Source organism: Grus americana, chromosome 2 (assembly GCF_028858705.1).
Source record: "Grus americana isolate bGruAme1 chromosome 2, bGruAme1.mat, whole genome shotgun sequence".
Classification (NCBI taxonomy): Eukaryota; Metazoa; Chordata; class Aves; order Gruiformes; family Gruidae; genus Grus; species Grus americana.
In genome coordinates, this window is record NC_072853.1 from 2,800,839 (window position 1) to 2,820,585 (window position 19,747).

Genomic DNA, 19,747 nt, shown 5'->3' on the forward strand with positions numbered 1-19,747 from the left:
TGGCTGGAGCTGGCAGCCTGGGGAGGGGGACAGGAGATGCGACAGGACGGCGGGGACCCCCGGGGCAGCTGCTCCCCCTGTGCCCCAGCCCGACAGGCAGACGAGGGCTGGAGCTTCCCGAGCACCCCAGCTTTCCACCCGGGCAAACGGTTTGCCCAGGCAGGAGACAGCAACAGCCATTAACCCTTGCTTATTTTATTTTTTTTAACCTCTTTCCTAGCATCCTCCCCAACTCCTTGCTCCATCAACCCACACGTATATGGGGGGTGGGAGGGGGTGGGGGGTGTCTCACACCAGTGCAACACCCCAGGGTGATGGTGGGGGGGGGGCAGGGAGAGTTTGAGCAGATGGAGGAGGAGGACATGGGCCGGTGTAAAAGGTACGTGCTGCATCCCAGGAGCTTTGGGGTGAAGGTGCTGCCTCTGGGTTTACAGCCTGAGGAATGTTCCCCGGTAATGAGGAGCCTGCTGAGCAGAAAGGGGGGTGTGGGAAGGGGATGGAGGGGAGAGAGATAAGGCTGGAGAAGGAGGGGGGAGAGCAGGGGGACTTCAGCATCCTGCCAGACTTCAGGACCTGCCCCTTGTCTTTTAACCCTTTCTACTCCACGAGGAGGAAACCAGCCCCTTTACCTGACAAAATCACCTCCCTCCCTGTTCCGCCCCCCCCCCTCCCCCCCCCCCCCCATCAGTGGAGGTGCACAGACCTGCTCCAAGGGGCAGAGGAAAAAATCCCAGCTGCCCTCACCCTCCATCCCTCTGCCTCAGGCAGGGTGAGGAGCATCCTATTCCTCCCTCCAGGGACTCTCCAGGGCACCTCCACCCCCTTCCCTTGGCCTTCTTCCCCTTTACTCCCTTCACCTCATCCAGCCCTTTTACCCCCATTTCCACACCTCCAAATCTCTTCCCCCTCCAAAAAAAAAAAACAAACAAAAAACAAAAAACCAAAAAAACAACAAAACCCAAAACTTCTAAAAGAAGGAGAAAGGGGGGAAAATTGTTCATTTAAGGAAGCTGAACAGCAAGCCCTGGCTGTGGCGGAGCGCGGTGAACTAGCTTCTCCTCGTCCCCAGCCAGCACTGCAGCATTGCTGGCCAAAGGCATCTGTGACATCTCCAGTTAAGCAGAGACTGGAGCAAAGGGGCAGCTGGGGCCTGAAATGCTGGTTTTTAGCCGACAGGCGGCTATGCTGGATTAGCGCGGTGCATGCTCCGAATGGAAATCTCTCCCTTTCTCTCTCCAGCCTTTCGGGAGTTTGTTTGGCTGGTTTGTTTTCCTTCAAGAAGGCTTCCCTGCTCTTCAGAGTCCCTTGGGGATTTCTTCTCCGCTTTTTCTCCAGCTTCTTTTTCTCCAGCCCTCGCAGGTGCGAGCAGGAGAGCGGAGAGCTTCGGTGGGAACCACTGGGTGATTGGCAAAAGGAGCCCGTGCAAAGCAGCATGTCCTGCCCCTGTGAGCCCCGTGGGGCAGCTCTGCCATGTCTTTGGGCTGGTGGGGGAGGAGGGGAGCACTTGCCTTCCCTGCCCTGGCGTTGAAGATGTCAGGCAGAGCAAGGTGCAGCCAGGTTCTCTCCTGTGTTGTAGGGCAAAGAAGCTCAGCACAAGGAAAAAGTATCAGAAAGGGATGCAGACGAAATTAAATGATTTCCAACCCCCACTGCTGCAACTGGGCATGATGGAAATCTCGTCTTTGTGGAAGTGGGGAACTGATGCAATGAAAAATTTCACTGCTGACCATTTTTATGCAGTCCTAGGTAGAGAGGTCCACGAATCCCCAGACCCTCATTTAACAAGAGTGTAAACAGGACCCATGCCATAAAATCATAAAGAAGAGAGAGTTGATATCCCCATTTCTCACTGTGCCCCCTCCAGGAAGAACTGAGGGTGAGCTGCAACAGTGAAGAGGGCATGTGAGGAGCTGGTCCGTGCAATTGGGTAAGGTAACCAAATGCAGTAACTCAGCTGGTCTCTTTGGTTTTGCACATCTGTGAAGTGATTTAAAGGAAATAACTTTACCATAATGCACAGGGATCTGTGAAACTCACTGCTGCAGGATATCCTCAAGGGCAGAGAAGTCCATTTGCAGAGCAAGAGATGCACATCAGGTCTCTTAAAGTCTGAGTTTGGACAGACATATACCCTTCCTTCCATCCTGCCAACATAACCGAAACATGTACTCCCTGGGGAGAATGGCCTATTTTATATCATTCTGCCTCTAAGTCAATTGGTTTGATCAGTCTTTAGGTCATTTTCCATCCTGACCCACTCACCTGGTGAAGAAGGGCAGCCCATGGATCCTCAAGAAAAGAGGAGTATGATGCTGGAGAGTGGGCCTGGGTGAGCAGCCGTGCCATGGAAAGGGATGGAGAAGTTGTATTAACAGGGTTTTTCCCCTCACCAGTCTCCATAGTTCCCAAAAGTGTCTCTGAAGGGAGTCACTGAGCCCACAGCACTGGGACACACTGAGATGTAAAGACACCTTTGCGTTGGTGGTTGTCCCTCCCACTGCCTTGCTGGGACTATACTGCCCAGCCCTGGGACAGTACAGTTATTTATGATACAGAAAGCCCTACAACAGAGATCCTAGCCCTGTTTTGCTTGAAACTATGCAGGTATAACCAAAAGGCCTGAGCTCAACCCAAACTGGCAACCCCGTCCCACCAGGATGTGGTACGAGGTCTCCTGAGGTTACTCAGGGCAGATATGGGTGCCATCAGGACCTTCCAGTGTCATTGCCAGAGGAAAGAGAAGCAGACAAGACTAGCAAAACCGGAGGTTACAAGGCACAACAGCTGGGACACGCCATCCCCAGGCCACCATGGTGGTGCTAATAAGGCCAACCCACCCATAACACTTCTCAGGGAGCTGCTGGGTGGGTTTGATGACAAACACTGTCTCCTTTGTGCAGAAACACAACCAAGAGACAGCAATCATTCTCCTCTCCACTAGACTTGTTGCCTTGGCTTATGGTCTGTTTTCTGTCTGGACTTTGCAGGTGGCAAGGCATGAGTTGGATCCAGCTGTATTTCTCCGCTTCTCTCTGACAGAGGAAAACAGCAATCTCAGTGAAGATAAGCAATCCCTCTATCCTTACGCACACTTTGAATTTAGACCATTCTTATTGCACAGAAAATGCCTCTTGTTGTCAGAGGCAAAGCTGGTCAAGATCAAAAAGGGATGGGACGTGTCTATGGTTAGATGCAACATCCCTGGGACACTGCAAAGAGATTTTAGGAGAAGGAATAAGCTCCACACTTCGGGGGCCTAAGCTGGTCTCAGACTACAAAGTACATGAGGGAGACATGAAATAAAGAGCAAAACATCGTCTAACTGCCCAATTTTTGAACCTTCTTTTGTAGCACCTAATACTGATGGAAATAGGCTGTTTGGGCAGTTCAGAGATGGTTTAGACTTGTTAACGTTGTCCTCCCACCTTGCGAAGGGAGGCTTCTGGTCCCATTGGGTTAGTATATCTGCCCCTAAAATCTGCTGGAAGCGTAATTGCAACATAGAGAAACTGAACCCAGTTTGTTGGAAGAGTCCCCTCCTGCCAGCGGCAGCCCCAGCCGTCAGAGATGTGAAAGAGGATGGCAAGAAAAAAAATTTAAAAAAAAAGCAATGTCTGGGTTTCCCAGGGGATCTGTTGGAAGAGGATAACTGCAAAGCAGGACAGCTTGTAAGTAATCAGTTTACTTCCCCTCCAGCAACAGATACCACTGTGTTTACATCTATAACACGTTGCATTGTGTCTGGTTAAAGATCTGCTTGAGAATTTCCAATTTCCAGGCAGCCACATCCTTCTTGCGAAGCATGACATAGAATAACTCAGCTGGACACAGGGCTCGAAAGGGATTTTCCCATGCCTTTCTCTTGCATGACTGCTGGCTTTCCGTTTCTACCTCACTTTTGTTGCTGTCATCGATTTTTTTTTTTTTTTTTTTAATGAATTTTCATTCCTGTTGCCAGCTGTGGTTTCTGCTGGCAGGGGCTGCTCAGTGAGTATTAATGCTGGCATCATCACATGTCAAACCCAGCAATCGCAGCCTCTCCCAAGTGCAAGAGGGAAAACTAATCCTTCTCACGTGTGTTATATTTATTAAGTGAAAGAATTGTCTGTGTTCACAGAATGCCTTTGCTCAAAGACCTCCATTCTTGGACAACATGCTGGGAGGCTTCTCCTAAACCAGGAATTTAGCATTAAACCCATTTTATAGAATTGTAAACTGAGGCAAGGCAACAGTCCCAGGTTCTCGAGTGACAATGTGGAAAATCCTCACTCCAGCCCTCTCCACTAACCAACCTGCTTTTTTACTCCAGGGCCAAGGGACAGTTCCATGAACCCTAAAAAAACGGATCCTAGTGAGGAGAACAAGCAGTAGCACATACATGGCCATGGCCAGTGATGGTGGCTGGAGCTTAGATGAGTGACTGCACTGTTGGTGAGGATGCGAAGCCATCACCAGGGTCCCAAAGTTCCTGGATTGTCAGGGGAGAGGATAGAACCCCACTCTGAAAGCATTTGTGATGCTGGGTCTGCCAGCAGGAGGGAGTGATGGAACCCCAAACCTATTCACAGCTCCTCTCTTCCTCCCCAGAGCTTTGCACTGATCCTGATCTTTCCTCTTCCACCCTCCCTGCCAAGGAAGGGAAGGGGTGGGAAGGAGATGATGGTGAAGTCCTTCTGCTGCCTTCCCACTCCACACCAACCACCGAGATTCACTGTCCACCTCCTTTCACAGACCTCTTTTCCTCCTTCCCTACAGCTCCTCCGCATGTCCATTCCCCCGACACACACAGTTTTGTGGGGATCAGAGGAGCTTTACACATCACTCTTGGCCATAGTATGGAGGGAGAGGGACCTCCTGCTCCTATGGCAAGGCCAAAAGCTTGTGGAGATCCAGGAACCAGTGGCTGAGAACCAGTAGTCTGAGGATAAAAGCAAAGTGCACTTTTGAAGTGGCGTGGGGGAAGGATATTATTTTAACAAGTGGGATGCTGTTAAAACATTGAAGATGTTTGTCCTAGAGGGAGCTGCGTTGTGCCTGCCTGCATCACGGTGGGGCACAGAGTGACGCTCTCACCAGCGAAGTCAAGACCTGAGCATCCCAAATGGTCACATCAAGGGAATCTCTAACAAGTTCTCAGCTCTTCCTTATCCTTGTTTGGAAACTGTATTCACAAGAGGGAAAGTGCTGAACACCTTCTAAAAATAGCAATGGTAGGAATAATTACAGCGTCTTTCCCCACAATAGCTGTTCGAACCTGCTAGCTACTTTTTAAAAACCTTGGTTAGCACAAAAGGTTTCTTTGATGGTGTAAAAGCAGATTCATTTGCAGGGCTCGCCTCGTGAATGTTTTTCCCAAGCGGAGCTATAGATGGCAGTACGTAGTATTTACGGACTTGTTTCCCAAGTAAATCTCCTTATTTTAGCAGAAAGCAAGAGAATTTCATTTCCTTGTAGTTACAACGCGCTCAGAATGAGAACTCCTAAATCAATGGAGAAAGTGGAAGTACACAGCAAGAAAAGCCTCCTCGCCTGAGTACTGGCAAACGGAGCTTGAAATGTAAAATACCTCTGTGTGGTATAGGATTTTTATCCCCTTTCACAGGGATGATACCTGGAGAGTTGAACAAGAAAACAATTTTCCGTATTGGAAAAAAGTTTAACATATCTCAACTGGCTGTCACAAAAACCTGAAATAAATTCAAAATGCCAGGATCACTTTCACGTACCAGCAACTAAGCATGACATGTTAATTTAATTCAGGCCAGTCAAAATATTTTACTTTGATTCCAACTTATACTTCCGCTTTGTAATTGCTTTAATATCACTAAGTTAGCTTTAAAAATTCAAAATAATTTTTAAATAATAATGTTTGGGGCTTTTTTTTTTTCCCCCCATAAAAATACCAACACTCCTTTTTTTCCCCTTCTTATCGTATGTTGTGGTTTAACTCAGCAGGCATGCTAAAGAAATATGCAACTTGTTGCAAGTTTCTTTCTTTTCCTGTTGGGTATTTGGTGTATCACAGTGAAGGGACTTTATTAATTGAGGTTTAGTGTACAGAAACTCCTAAGCTTCCTGACTACACAAGTACAGGTTTTGCATCAGATCTGCTAATGCCTCTTACAGAGTTGGGGCAAACTCACATCTTCCCCTCACTTGCAGCAGAAGCAATGATGCTTACACCTGAAGTTAAATAAAAAACTTTGACATGGAAAAAAAAAGTCTTCTGCAGGAGCACTCCCTCCTTCCACATTTAAAATTCCCCATAGCAATGAGCACGCTAAAAGGTGGCATCTCCAACAGTCACTTCTCAATAATCCTAGCTAGCAAATGACCAAACCTCTAGGTCATTGTGTTGGGTTTGCGTGGCAAGGTTTTGGTAGCAGGGGGCTAGAGGGGTGGCTTCTGTGAGAAGCTGCCAGAAGCTTCCCCCATGTCCGACAGAGCCAATGCCAGCCGGCTCCAAGACGGACCCACCACTGGCCAAGGCCGAGCCCATCAGCAATGGTGGTAGCATCTCTGGGGTAACAGAGTTAAGGAGGAAAAAAATAAAACCACCAGGAGCAATTGCAGCTGGAGAGAGGAGTGAGAAGATGTAAGAAACTCTGCAGACACCAAGGTCAGTGCAGAAGGAGGGGCAGGAGGTGCTCCAGGTGCCAGAGCAGAGATTTCCCTGCAGCCCATGGAGAAGACCATAGTGAGGCAGGCTGTCCCCTGCAGTCTAAGGAGGTTGATGGTGCAGCAGAGATTCCCCTGCAGCCCGTGGAGGACCCCACGCCAGAGCAGGTGAAGACACCCACAGGAGGCTGTGACCCCATGGGAAGCCCACGCTGGAGCAGGCTCCTGGCAGGACCTGTGGCCCCGTGGAGAGAGGAGCCCACGCTGGAGCAGGGGCAGAGTGTGAAGAGTCCTCCCCCTGAGGAGGAAGGAGCAGCAGAGACACCGTGTGATGAACTGACCACAACCCCCATTCCCCGTCCCCCTGTGCTACGTCGGGGGAGGAGGGAGAGAAATGGGGAGTGAAGTTGAGCCTGGGAAGGAGGGAGGGGTGGGGGAGGTGTTTTAAGATCTGGTTTTATTTCTCATTACTTGACTCTGATTTCATTCGTAATAAATTAAATCAGTTTTCCCCAAGTCAAGTTTGTTTTGCCCATGATGGTAACTGGTGAGTGATCTCTCCCTGTCCTTATCTCAACCCACGACACTTTCGTTATATTTTCTCTCCCCTGCCCAGCTGAGGAGGGCATTGATAGAGTGGCTTTGGTGGGCACCTGGCCTCCAGCCAGGGTCAACCCACCACACCTATCTTCTTGCCCCAACGTTCCCATCACCCAGCAACTATTTCCAGTTGGTTTACATGCAAAGATCCAAGTCAGCTTTTCACTGATGGCTGAAGAGATAAGCTAAAAAATAAAAATCTCCAAAAGTTCACATAATGGTGTGTTTCCAGCCTCTTTTTTGCAGATTCAAGTCATTGAAATAATCTCCCAAGTCTAATTCTTGCAAGGCCAAGTGCTTCCAGGCTCCCACAAAAACCAATGGAGTTGGAGAGTGCTCAACACCTTTTAGGATCTGTTCCTTTGGTGCTCACATGAACAAAAAATCTGTGGTTTTCCCATAGCTGTATTTGACCCAAGTATGTTTTTGATGTGCTGAAATTAAGGGCTGCTCCTGTAACTGTATAGCTCATTTGACCTAAGCATATTTTCTATATGCTGTAATACAAGGTTGATCCCGTAATGTATAGCTTATTGAATTTACCTTGGAAGTCCTTCAACAGAAGGAGGGATTAATCTGGAATAAGGGAAGAAAAAAAAAAAATTACTTTGAGACTAAATAAAGCATTCACCCAAACTCAGCCCCGTAACCTTTATTTGTTTGTTTGGGTTTTTTTCCTCAGATGTAATTATAATGTATGCTGGAACACAAATGTTTATGATAATGGAGAAGCCATTTATCAGACGGCTTATCACTGTCTCCTGCCATAAATCACTGAGAGCAGTTGGGACAAGCCTGGCTGTGGAGCCATTTGCTACCAGCATACAAGTCATTCTTCGATGATACATGTGTTCATAAATACTCTGCAGAGGCTTCCAGCAAAGTTCAAAAGTTCTGCAGGTGCAACGCTATTTCTAAACACAGTGACCTGTGATCTATTTTACTTTTTGATGGCAACGTGCTATTTTAGAATTTGCCTGCTCTCCTCATTGATTTTTCTGGGGCTTTCATCTCAGAGACCAGCTGTTTGCATTTGGCAGTACTCTGACTTACTAGCAGTGCCACCGCAGCCAAATTCTTCGGCCCCACACCACCTCTCTAGAGCAAGACAATTCCTGCACCCCACACTAGCAACGGAGAATGGCAGCACGTGGCGAATAAATGCTTTGACTCAGGTCATAAGTGAGGTCAGTGGCAGAGGAGGCAAGTGAACCCAGACTTTCCCAGACTCGTTTTGACCATAAATAACTGTGACAATTATTACAATGATTGAATTGTTTACCCTTTTTTTCCCTGGAAACATGCCATGATGTTGCATGAGTCCTCTGCTTCGTCTGTGTTGCCATCCTAAAATTTTATAGATTTTTCCCTTTGAATGGAGTTCAGCAACTGTTTTGTTGTCGGTATTCTTCTAGGGAAGACTTTTCTCCCTTCTCACAGCTGTTTCCTTTAATCTGAAAATAAGTCACTTTAGACAGAAAGAACATGTTTTTCTCCCTCTGAGTGTTGAACATAACATCGTGACTTGTGCGTAAAGCCTGTTTCAATTATGAGGAACTTTCTTCTGTCCTGTTAAACTTAAACCTCTGTGAAATCCATATGTACTCAGGGACAGAACAAGAGAACAAAATTAAATGTTTAAATAAGCTTAAGGGACACAGTCAAGTCATATTAACCTCAAAATATACAAGAAATGCAACTGTTGTATGGGGTTTTCTCTTCTGTTGGTTTGTGGGTTTGTTTTTTTTTTTCCTTTTTATTTTGAATGACCCTCAAGTTTTGTAGCCCACTTTACTGCTAGAAATGAATGAAACTGCTGCAGTTTGAGTGAAATCTAACTCATTATTTTCATTATGTACTTTAATGAAAAGCAAGACTATTTGCACTCAAGGACCTTCACTATCTTCCCAGCATTTCCCACCCCATCCAGGGGACACCACAGACTCCAGAAATGATCTCCACTTCTGTTTACAGAGGTGTTTCAGGTTTAGATGCAGCCCTTGGAGGCTGCTGGAAAATTTGGAAGGCACTCCGAGAGGCACATAAGAACCACTGATGTGCCATTTATGCAGGGAAAAGCTGCTTATCTGCTTTGGAAAACACGGGTGTAAGGAGATTAAGACAGAGAGAACAATCATGGTCCATAAGCGTGGCAATGGAGCAGATGACCCCGGGGCCATTTCCAGCACCAGCTGTATCCCCAGTCCTGCCTCACCTTGATCAGACTTGGCAACACAACCTAAAAGCCCACGTGCTGATTGCATTTGTCCTTTCCCTCTTCACAAGTGACATTTGCTTTCTACATTTCCTCTGAAGAAGGCTGTGCTATTCAGAGGCTCATTTAATATATAATGAACCATGTTTGTTTACTTACTTGTTTGTTTTCTTTCTAATAAGACTGCTTTTACATCAAGACCCACATTTACAGTTAGATATTGCTAATTTCCTTTCCTGTCTTCCTGTACCTCACCACACAAAAGTCTCGTAGGACTACAGAGAATGCCTGGAGATGGGGACTAGATCAACTGATGTAAATCTGGGATCAAGAGAACAGGCTGAAGCTCGTGCTGAGGTACCCATTGGTGCTGGAGCTATGAGAAAGCAGAATAGATTTCACTTTTAGTTTGGAGCAGGAGGTGAGAAATATGCCCCATATCAAGGGACACGTAAACCTTTCACACACATTTGGTAGGAACAGGCTTAGTTTTCTGCACTACCGGTGTGTAGGCACATGGGCACAGTCGTGCCTGGATGTTTTGTCTCAAGCACCACCCCAGGTTTCCTTCACCTCCTCCAGACTTTATCAGTGACTTCAATGCAACCCTGCCAGAGAAAGCCCAGGAGACTGTAAAAGGATTGATGAAATGGGAATAAAGATCTCCAGGGATGTTAAAACTTATAAAATCAGCAACTTCACAGGAGTGTAGGAATCACTTGAAATAATTGGAAGAGACTGAGAACATCCTACTCATCTAGTTGCATATTCCTTGCCTAACTGGTTTCTTTTTGCTTAGTAAGCTGATTTACTTCAAGCTGCATGGAAAACTCTTGGAAGTCACCGTGCTTTTCCTGGTGTTGTGTCGTGGTTTAACCCCAGCTAGCAACTAAGCCCCATGCAGCCACTTGCTCAATCCCCCCCCCAGCAGGATGGGGCAGAGAATTGGAAGAGTAAAAATGAGAAAACTCGTGGGTTGAGATAAAGACAGTTTAACAGGCAAAGCAAAAGCTGCACATGCAAGCAAAGCAAAACAAGGAATTCCTTCCCCACTTCCCATGGGCAGGCAGGTGTTCAGCCATCTCCAGGAAAGCAGGGGTCCATCACGCGTAATGGTGACTTGGGAAGACAAACATCATCACTCTGAACGTTCCCCTCTCCCTTCTTCTTCCCCCAGCTTTATATGCTGAGCATGACATCATATGGTATGGAATATCCCTTTGGTCAGCTAGGGTCAGCTGTCCCAGCTGTGTCCCCTTCCAACTCCTTGTGCACCCCCAGCCTACTCGCTGGTGGGGTGGGGTGAGGAGCAGCAAAGGCTTTGGCTCTGTGTAAGCACTGCTCAGCAGTAACGAAAACATCCCTGTGTCATCAACTCTGTTTTCAGCACAAATCCAAAACATAGCCCCATACCAGCTACTATGATGAAAATTAACTCTATCCCAGCCAAAACCAGCACATTCTCCACCCCTTATTCCATATCATTTACATCATGCTCAGGTACCACAGTATCCACTAAAACCTCATTAACCACCACCCCCTTCCCATCCTTTGATATAATACAAAGATATCATTCCCTTAGTCTGTGGACCACACCTGTAAAACATCTGTAAAATGTCTATAAATGTCCACAAATGTCCACAAAATGTCTACTGAATTTGTTTAGCCTATGACTTTTGGCTCCATCTGTGATGGTGATCACTCAGGACGGGAGAGGTGATGTGTTGCGTGGAATTACTGGGCAACGAAGCCAGCTCAGGTCAGGTCACTGCTGCACTTGCACTGCTTCTTGTGAGGCTTATCCTCCATTGGTTCAGGTGGTTCCTGCAATAGTAATTCCTATAATATACAACTCAAATCATGGGTTATAACAATTTAAAGGTATTTGCATTACAATCTCCACCTCTGGTCCCTTTGGGCCAGACCATCAGGTTTAATACTGCAATGAACTCCTCCCCTTGCCCCTGCTCCGGCTTGGACTTATCCACAAACTGCAGTCCCTTAGGGGTGTACCTGCTCCAAGTGGAGCCTTATCTATGAGCCACAATCTCTCCGGGGGTACACCTGCTGTGGCATAGACTTATCCATAGTCACAGTCGCTTTGAGGTGCACCTGTTCCAGCATGGCCTTCTGCGTGGGCCACAATGCCTTCAGAGATATACCTGCTTTGGCTTTACCCACAGCCACAGTCCCTTCAGAAGTAAACCTGCCCTGTCGTGGGCTCATCCATGGCCATACACTTTGAGGTGCTCCAGCATGACCTCATGCACAGCCACTGATGCTTCAAGGTGTATCTGCTGGAGCATGGGCTTATCCACAGCCACAGACGCTTTGAGGTGTACCTTCTCCAGTGTTGACTTATCCTCGGGCCACAATCCCTTCAGAGGTATACCTGCTGTGGCATAGACATCACCACGGCCACAGACACTTCAAGATATTCCTGCTCTGGGGTGGACTTATTCACAGCCACAGATGCTTTGGGGTGTCCTGCTCCCACGTGGACTCATCCACAGGTCACAGTCCTTTGACTTGAGTTCACACTGGAGTCCCAGCCTGTCCAGGACAGCAGCACAGAAACAGCAGCGGTGCCCTGGCCATCTGCCAGCCCAGGCGCATCACCATTGCTGTTATCAAAGTGTTCCCAGGCACAGCAGGGTAAGGTGATAAGCAGTGCAGCGCTACAGCATGCAGTGAAAGCAAAAAGCAACCACTAATGAGCACTAGACTCTACAGTAAGGCAGGCAAGCCCTGTGGCAAGCACAGGAGCCTGCCAATTAATAGCTAAACAGCAATAACAGCTATAAATTTGATCTAGCACATTGCAATCAAATCTGTTGTTATCTCAAACCCCTCGAGCCTCATGTTGGGTGCCAAAAAGGACATGTGGCTTTGCCCCAGCCAGCAACTAAGCACCATGCAGCCACTCGCTCACTCCCCCCCCCCCCCCCCCGGCAGGATGGGGGAGAGAATCAGAGGAGTAGAAGTGAGAAAACTCATAGGTTGAGATAAAGACAGTTTCCCCAGCTTTATATACTGAGCATGACGTCATATGGTACGGAATATCCCTTTGGTCAGCTGGGGTCAGCTGTCCCAGCTGTGTCCCCTCCCAACTCCTTGTGCACCCCCAGCCCACTCACTGGTGGGGTGGTGTGAGAAGCAGCAAAGGCCTTGACTCTGTGTAAGCACTGCTCAGCAGTAACGAAAACATCCCTGTGTCATCAACACTGTTTTCAGCACAAATCCAGAGCCCCATACTAGCTACTATGATGAAAATTAACTCTATCCCAGTCAAAACCAGCACATGTCGCTAAAATATTTGGTCCAATGCCACAACTGTAACATTTCTACACGCATGAGGAAGTGTGGAAGCCAGTCAATGGTGTCAAACTCTGTACACTGTAAATGCTTTGGGACAGAGACCCTCTTTCTGCTCTGCCTTCCTTGAAGATCTTCTGAAGGAGGGCATAGGCATGACAGAAATTCATGTAATATATCATTGTTTTGACACATAATCTGTCTCCTGGGTTTACTGCATTCTCCCAGGAGGGCTCAGAGCCTGTGCAATGTTGGCCATGACGTGTTGGTCACTGATGGAGACATTGATGAAGACAGAGCAGGGGCTTGTGTCTTCAGAGCAGATGATAGATTTTTGTTGCATCTTTTTGTAGCATAAACCTTTCTGTGGTGCACAGCCGGGGGGAAAAAAAAAAAAAGCAACGACAAAACAAGCAAACAAAAAAAACCCACAAAGAAACCAACCCCACAACCTGCAAACAAATGTCCTTGCAGTAGCAATGGTTCCACATGTGCACATAGGCATCACCTTACCTTTTAGAGAATAAGGTCATATTGGCATAGAAGCTCTACACAGCTGGGAGGTAGGTGACGATGGGTTTAGTCTTAGACTTGTGCACCTTCCCCATTTTCCAGCATGGATATCTCTTCCTTGATACAGATATAGACAAAACCATGAAGAGCAAATTCACCAGTGTGTATCAAAAAGGGCATCTGCATGTGACTTCCAGCACAGAAAGCGTGAAGCCTTCTGGCTGCAGATAGCTGAGATCTCACACAGCCCTTCTTATGCAGAAGGAGAAATGGCTGGCTCTAGCATTTACTTGCAAACGAATGTCTTTTAAAAGGAAAGGCTGATCACTAAACCGGATGACAACCCAAATCAGCCTGAGCTTGTAAGAAATTTTAAGCAAGCACAACACTATGCCACCAAACTGGTTTGGTTTGGGTTTTTTAGCAATTTCCACAAGAATTTGAAACAACAGATTTTATACTGATCTTCAGCGTCTCTCTTCATGACAATAGTGTGTATCTGCAAAGAGGAATCTTTCCTACCTGTTGAGTCAGACACTTTTAAGCTAAATATAACTGTGAAACACATGCAGATTATTGGGCACCCAGTGGAAACATCTCCAGCACAGAAAAACTCAGGAAAAATGCCAAACTAGTTAGTGACAAGCTGGTTTAAACACACGCTGGAAGGCCCACAGTTGGTTCCATCTCCCAGGCTGAGAACGCCAGCACTCAGAACAGGGATGGCTGGAAGACTCTCTGCAAGAGCGTAACCCTCTACAAAAAAGTTTATGGACAAGGTGGCAGCTGCATAATTAGCTAGTGTAAAAAGGACTAAGACTCTGATAACAGTCTGCCTTCTGGTCCTAACCATCTCTAGCTGCTTGTTCAAAGAAAATAAACACAAAAATAGAAAGGAAAAAAAAAAAAAAGCCACCTCAGACTAAGCTAGTTACAGCTCCTGCCCACAGGGAAGGAGGAAAAAGAGATTGTTACTTCTTTTAAAGTTCCTTGCTGTACTCACTGGGGGGGAAGCATGCATAGATGCCATGATGGGGCCTGTTTTTTAGTTAAATAAAGATGCTGCTCTTTGTCAAGCATGGTAGCACAGACAAATGAAGCTGCAGAAGGTGCTGCTGTACCCCTGCAGGCACCGTTCCAGAAGCAGTGCGTTCAGACTACCAAACCACCCCGCTTCAAATCAAAACTCAGACTCCAGTGCTAACCGGATTTGATGCATTTGCAGCATAGATTTCAACAAAGTCAGTTCCGAATATTCCTCTTCCCAAAAGTCAGAATAGAAAGATATTGTCCAAAAGACACATCTGCACACATCTGAAGGATGCATTACATTGTGCTCTGTCCCCAGTTCTAGCAGAAAACAAAGTCCAGACCTCCTGCTCAGCTGTCATCACTGATGCTGAGCTGGCTTTGCATAATTGAGCAGAGAGAAGGTTCCTCTGGCTGAACTTCAGAGGTGCAGCTCAATTGTCAGTTGATGGTCATGATGCAGTAGAAGCCCAAGAAATGGTTCATTCTGTTTCTGCAAGACTTACAGATCCATAGGATAATGCTTGTTTGCCTGACAGTGGATAAAACTCTTCCAACATTAGCAGAATCTCTGTCTAATGTACGTTAGCCATGACCTGGTTGTTGCAGTCCAGTAGTAGCTGAGATTGATCATCATCTGCAGTACATCAAGTCAGGTACAGGGGACTGTGATCCCTCAGCTGAGACGAGCTCAGCAGCAGCTGCTCCTCGCTGCGCTGGCAGAGAAGCTTCCCTCTGGCTTCCCTGGAAGAGCAGCATCTCATGGTCTTTACTCCAGACTTGGGGACAACGATGACCTTGGTGACCAGCCTTCAGCAAAAGGGTGTTGCTGGACCCTCCATGGTCAGCCGCTGCTAGGTGTGAGAGGGGCAGAGATATATTAAGGTGGGAGCAGTAAGCAAAACCTGATACTCACCCAAAGGTGGATATTTTAGAAGAGGCTGACAGAGAAAGGCATGGGGTTGGGGTTTTATTCATTCACACCCAGTGTGGGAAACACAGATGGGAAACCCATCTGCTTAAATCTGTCCTGTTATTATCATTATTATTGCTCTATTGTTATTTCTATTATGTATGTTATTTATTCTCAATTATATTAAAATGTTATCTGGAGATCTAGAGCAATTTCTGGACCCCCTCAGGCACAGATAGTGACATGCTATTTGCTAAACTGAGATGTGGGAATAACTGGGTTTTGGGTTTTTTTTTTTTTTTTTTCATTTTGCTGACAATTCCTCAAGGTAGGCAAATAAATAAATAAGTTGGAGGCAGATCTGAAAAGAAACTAAAAAAAAAAAAAGTATAAAATCGGCTAACTCAAAATGGAAAACAAACAAACAGACTAACAGACCCAGCATATCTGAGTTTAAATGAATGTTGTCTTCCACCCACAATGAATTTCTTCATGTTGTTTTCAAGCTTTGTAATGTGTTTCCTCAGCACAGTAGAAAAAAAATCTAAATGGAACATCAATTCAAATTAAAAGAAAATAAAAATAAAAAGGAAAAGTCTTTTTTTTTTTTTTAGGAGAAAATGAAAGAGAAATGTTTTGAGTTTGATCGTTTGCTTGTTTTTCTGCTGATTAAAAAAAAAAATCAACTTTCTTGTCAAAAATGGAGTCACATGGAGTTTCTGTTCAGTTTGGAATCTACCTTTTCCAACAAAATTCTTTCAGCTGGAAATTTTTGACTGGCTTATAGCAAGTCTCAAAATAGGCAACTCTGTGTCTGGGGAGCTGGAAATGCAGACCTGTACTTCAGAATGGCAATCCCCTCATCATAGTCACGACTTTAAGTTTTAAGTCACTAGCAGAGCAAGATAGCATGTAATAAAGAAACTGCTTGCTCTGAAATTGCCTAAAATTAGAGAAAAGTAACTTCTAGTGGGTTGCAAAATGCACCCAGTCATAAATTCAGTGCTAAGTTCTACACTTTAATGAATATTGTATGTTTCTATAATTGTCAGATACTTTGTAACTTTAGGGTTATGTATTATTCCAGTGTGAATCCATGAATCCCGCAGTGTTCATTAATAATGTAGATTAATAATTAAGTATTCAAGAATCTCTAATAGAGGAGTCATTGTCTGAAGTAGGAAATTAATCTTGTCAGAACTCTACTTTTAAACTTTCTGTGAAAGGATATCGATACGCCTTTCCCATAAACATCTGTTCAGTGAGGGGCACTGGAGGATAGGAGACTTTCATGTCAACCACCAAGTGCTAACACGTGACGGTGAGAGAAAGCTTTGATTTTTCTTAGGTAGGGAGAAGTGCAGAGCCGAAGTTTTGAACAAGCCACCAACCATGAAATTCTTTACTGAGCTTTAAGTATCTGAAAATCTAGGTATCTCATAAAAGACTACTCACCAGGGGACCCTCTCTGGTCAATGGGAAGAAGCTGACCTCTCCCAGAGGGTGACTGTCCCACCTGCCCTGTTGGTATGGGTTGAGTCACGATCAGGAAGAGCTGATCTCTGTCTGTTGCTCTTGAAACAGCTTAGGTCAAGCCTCTGCCTGTACCCTGTGTCATGTCAGGCAGATGAGGTGAATCCCACCTCTCCTTTATCAACTGTTTCTTGTTTCTGCATAGTTCTGCTTTGGGTTTATTTCTTCCTTAAAGTGCCAAGAAGATACACCTGAAAAGGCAGTATCTCCTGCACTAGATCTGCTCCTACCTGAGTTTATTCACCTTGCTGATGAAAACAAAGGTTTGGTCCTGTTACAACTGCAAAATCCTCCCATTTTCTACTGAACAAAGGACAGATGAGCAGTCTTTCCACATCTTTCTGAGGGCTGCTCTGACTGCCCATTAATTTTGCAAAGTGAGCCAGCAGAGATGGTTCTGGGGCACTGTCCATAGCACAGCTGGGCCAGGGGCACCTGCTCACACCTGAAAGGTTGACCTGTGAGAAGCAGCCTTGACTTGAAGGCAAAGATCATCTTCTCACATAGCATGGACAGAGCCCTTCACTTGCAATACCCTTTCTAGGTCTTTGGGGAGGGAAACAAAATGGAGAGGAGAGGAGAGGAGAGGAGAGGAGAGGAGAGGAGAGGAGAGGAGAGGAGAGGAGAGGAGAGGAGAGGAGAGGAGAGGAGAGGAGAGGAGAGGAGAGGAGAGGAGAGGAGAGGGGAGGAGAGGGGAGGGGAGGGGAGGGGAGGGGAGGGGAGGGGAGGGGAGGGAAAGGGAAGGGAAGGGAAGGGAAGGGAAGGGAAGGGAAGGGAAGGGAAGGGAAGGGAAGGGAAGGGAAGGGAAGGGAAGGGAAGGGAAGGGAAGGGAAGGGAAGGGAAGGGAAGGGAAGGGAAGGGAAGGGAAGGGAGCAACTCACATTGATGTCCCACAACATGGTGCCTGTGACACATCTGGCTGACCTTGTGTCCCCATGAGGGGTGTCGTCTCACTTCTTCCTTTGCTGCATGCTGTGTGATCTTACCAAATATTCTACAAATGTGGATTCCCATTCTGATCTTCCTGATAGCCCTTTCCAGCTTCAGCTGTGCCCAGGAAGGCAGGTTAGATGGAGCTGGCCAACTAAAAGGTGACCAAGACCAAAGACATCTCAGAATCCTCTGTGTTCTGACTGTAGAAACTACATTTCCATCTCATATCAAGTCCTCTGTGTTTTAGGTGCTGTGTAAATGTTTAATTTTAAAGTCTGAGCAAAAAAATCCAAAAGATCACCAGGTCTTCTGTCAAGATGCAACAGGGGACCTGCCCAAATTGTGAGAGCAACAGACTAAAACCCTCATCACCTTACTGATGTATTTCCCATAAAACCCTTTAAAGTCTCTCATGGCCAGCTGTGTGTTTGTGGCCCACTGCAACACCAGCTGGTGTCAGTAAAAAAATTAAAATAAGTAAATAAATAAATATCATCAGTCCCCAAATTTTTACTGCCAAGAGTTCAGATTTCTCCAGGCAATAAATACACACAAAAATCCACTGGTGTTAGCAACTGACAGGCTCAGGAAAGAGGATCAACCTCTCCCAAGCACTAATTGAAACTAGACAGGTTACTGCTGCTATCGCAGCAGCAATGTTATTGATTTTCTAATGGGAATGCTTGTCTCCTGAGCAAGGCTCTTGTAGAGATAATAAGGCTGCTTAAAAAAATGCAAAAATAAAAAATAATAATTGCCTCTCTGAGCCCTCATTTTATTTCACATTCAAAATCCAATTGCAGATCTTTGCGATAGCTAATAATTTAACGGTCATTTATGTACAGTTTAGGGTCCATTGTTAGCAACTTCGGAGCAAATAAGCCAATTAGATTAGCTGGATCTTGCATTCATGTAAAACAAATATATATCAAAGCAATTAAATGTGCAGTTTAATCGCTCCCAAACTATGAAGGAGACAGTTGCCTGAAGGTCCCAGCTCTTCTCGTGCCTCCCGCTTCCAGCTCCTGACATCGATGTAGCAAGAGCCATTCGCTGTGTGGTTTTGGAAGCGCTTATTTAGCATGGCAAGATGCACAAGTGAATTATTGACCTCAGTATTTCCCAAGTGGGGAGGCTGCAGCCCTGAGGGGAGAGAGGTCCCTGCAAGACGGTGGAGGCGGTAGCAAGACAGGGAGAATTTTTAATTTCTGTCTAAGATAAAGCAAAACCCTTGTTGCCCACATGCACTTCTGTCCCACAAGGTTTCATGTTCCCTCCCAGCCTTCTCCCACGTAGATGATTTACTGCTGCCGAGCACTGCTAAGGGCTGGCAGTTTATACACTGACAGGCAGAGGAGGGGAGACTGCAAAATATTTGAATTTTGAATCAGCAGTTGCTACTCTGAGAAACGAGGGCGTGATCTCATCCACCCTCTGGCAGAGACCTCGAAGGGAGATGAGTCCTGCGGAGGGTGGCTATTGCTTCTTGCTGACACATGGGTGATCCAGATAGATTTGGGGTCTTTCCATCCAGGGCTGCTCACAGCCCAGGGAGACCACTGTGCTCCTCCTGAGCAAACCCAGAGCCATCTCTCTGTCCTCCTGCAAGGCCAGTAGACATCTCTGCATTACTTGGCACTGATTAATCATGAAATTTCCTCTGGCATGTAACCACCCTCGGTTTAATGCTTCCTCTGCTGCGCCCTGGGCATTTATTTCCATTCTCATTATGTGGCCAGAGGAATTGATCTAGGTCAACATTATAACATCCCTAGGTAGTTACCCTGACTGCCTGCTGATGTGCCATCTCCTATCTGAATGTGCACCAGCTCTGAGGGTTTCCTACTCGAATGCTTTTTTCATTTTTTTGGTTGCTCTGGTATTGCCCATCCTCAGCTCATTTTGGTCTCTCTCTCAGCCTTGCCTGGACTGATCCCAAAGCTTCCCAGGATTTTGCAGTATTGCAGGAGTTGCTTTCTAAAATAGCAATCGAAAGGGTTTCCCATACCACTGCAGGAGTTTTTCCTGATTCCCACTTCCATCTCCGTCTCCATCCAACCCCAGGTATCTATGCATCT